The sequence below is a fragment of the Cynara cardunculus genome (assembly GCF_001531365.2).
Source record: "Cynara cardunculus var. scolymus isolate 2C chromosome LG 10, CcrdV1, whole genome shotgun sequence".
Classification (NCBI taxonomy): domain Eukaryota; kingdom Viridiplantae; phylum Streptophyta; class Magnoliopsida; order Asterales; family Asteraceae; genus Cynara; species Cynara cardunculus.
In genome coordinates, this window is record NC_037537.1 from 16,002,670 (window position 1) to 16,004,883 (window position 2,214).

Here is a 2,214-nt window from a genome sequence, read left to right on the forward strand (position 1 = left end):
ATATATATATATATATACATATAAATACTTAATATTTACAACAAACTATTATTTTAGAAAAATAACTTCAATAGGTTGTGTAGGACTCATGGATTCAAAGAAAGGTTTTACTCGTTGCCCGTTCACTTTGAAAGTCGTACCCCTCTCTGGATCTATCAGGTCAATAACTCCGTAGGGGTATACCTTGGTTATAACAAATGGTCCGGTCCATCGGGAATTCAGCTTTCTCGGAAATAATTTTAACCTTGAATTGAACAACAGGACTTTTTGGCCTTCTATGAACTCTTTTGGAAGAATCTTTTTATCATGCCATTTTTTKGTATTTTCTTTGTAAAGCTTAGCATTTTCATAGGAAAAATTCCTATGTTCTTCCAGTTCACAAAGCTGCAAAGTCCTTTTTCTTCCGGCCTCATCTAAACTCGTGTTCAGTTCCTTAATGGCCCAATAGGCCTTGTGCTCTAATTCCACAGGTAAATGACAAGCTTTTCCAAAGACCAATTTATAGGGAGACATACCAATAGGGGTTTTGTAAGCAGTCTGGTAGGCCCACAATGCATCATCTAATTTAGAGGCCCGATCCTTTCTATGTGGCTTGACTACTTTGGCCAAAATCCCTTTTATCTCCCTATTTGACAATTCAGCTAATCCGTTGGTCTGAGGATGGTAGGCAGTTGCTACCCTATGCTTGATGTCATACTTATCAAGGACTTCTTCTAACATGTTGTTTATGAAGTGAGTGCCTTCATCACTAATCAAGGCACGAGGTGTACCAAATCTAGTGAATATGTGCTTTTGTAAAAACTTCACAACTGTTTTAGCATCATTGGAATGGCAAGCCATGGCTTCCACCCATTTGGACACATAGTCCACAGCTACCAATATGTAGGCACGATTATTGGACAGAGGAAAAGGTCCCATGAAGTTTATACCCCAAACATCAAATAATTCTATTTCTAGAATTCCGTTTAAAGGCATTTCATTTCTTCTAGAGATATTTCCACTTCTCTGACACTCATTGCAACTTTTTACAAAGTTTTGAGCATCATTGTGTAAAGTAGGCCAGTAGAATCCTGAATGTAAAACCTTGGATGCTGTCCTACTTTCTCCAAAATGTCCTCCACATGGTCCTGCATGGCAGTGCTGTAGAACTGATGGTACTTCTTCTTTTGGGATGCATCTTCTAATCACCTGATCTGCACAAATTTTAAACAAAAAAGGGTCATCCCATAAATATTTCTTTGAATCATAAATGAGCTTCTTTCTTTGATATTTATTAAATTCTTTGGGAATAATCCCACAAGCTAAGTAATTAACAAGATCAGCAAACCAAGGCACGATAGTATGATTAAAAACCAAAATTCTTTCATCAGGAAATACTTCACAGATGTCACTACTTTGCACTGGTTTGTCTTGTTTTTCCAATCTTGACAGATGGTCGACCACTTGATTATCCACCCCTTTTCTATCAATGATTTCTAAATCAAACTCTTGCAAAAGCAAGACCCACCTTATTAACCTTGGCTTTGCATCTTTTTTAGAAATAAGATACTTGATGGCAACATGATCTGTATGAACAATTACTTTGGTTCCCATCAAGTATGATCTGAATTTTTCAAAAGCAAAKACYAYAGCTAATAATTCCTTTTCAGTAGTGGTGTAATTGATTTGAGCATCATTAAGAGTTTTGCTTGCATAATAAACGGGATGAAAAATATTTTCTCTCTTTTGACCCAACACTGCTCCAACTGCCCAGTCACTAGCATCAGTCATTATTTCAAAGGGTTTAGACCAATCAGGTGTTATTACCACATGAGCAGTGACCAACGCTTCTTTTAAAATGTTGAAAGCATTTCTACAATCTTCATTAAAATTGAAAACAAGGTCATGCTGTAATAATAAACAAAGAGGTTTTGATATTTTTGAGAAATCTTTAATAAACCTCCTATAAAAACCTACATGTCCAAGAAAACTTCTAATCCCTTTGATAGTTGTTGGTTCAGGTAACTTCTCAATTACCTTTAACTTTGCTTTATCAACTTTAATGCCTCTTTTGGAAATTAAACGCCCTAACACTCTGCCTTCTTTTACCACAAAGTGACACTTTTCCCAGTTCAAAACCAGATCTGTTTCTTCACATCTTTTAAGACTTTTTTCAAGGTTTTGCAAACACAGGTCATATGATGTCCCATAAACTGAAAAATTATCCATGAAAAT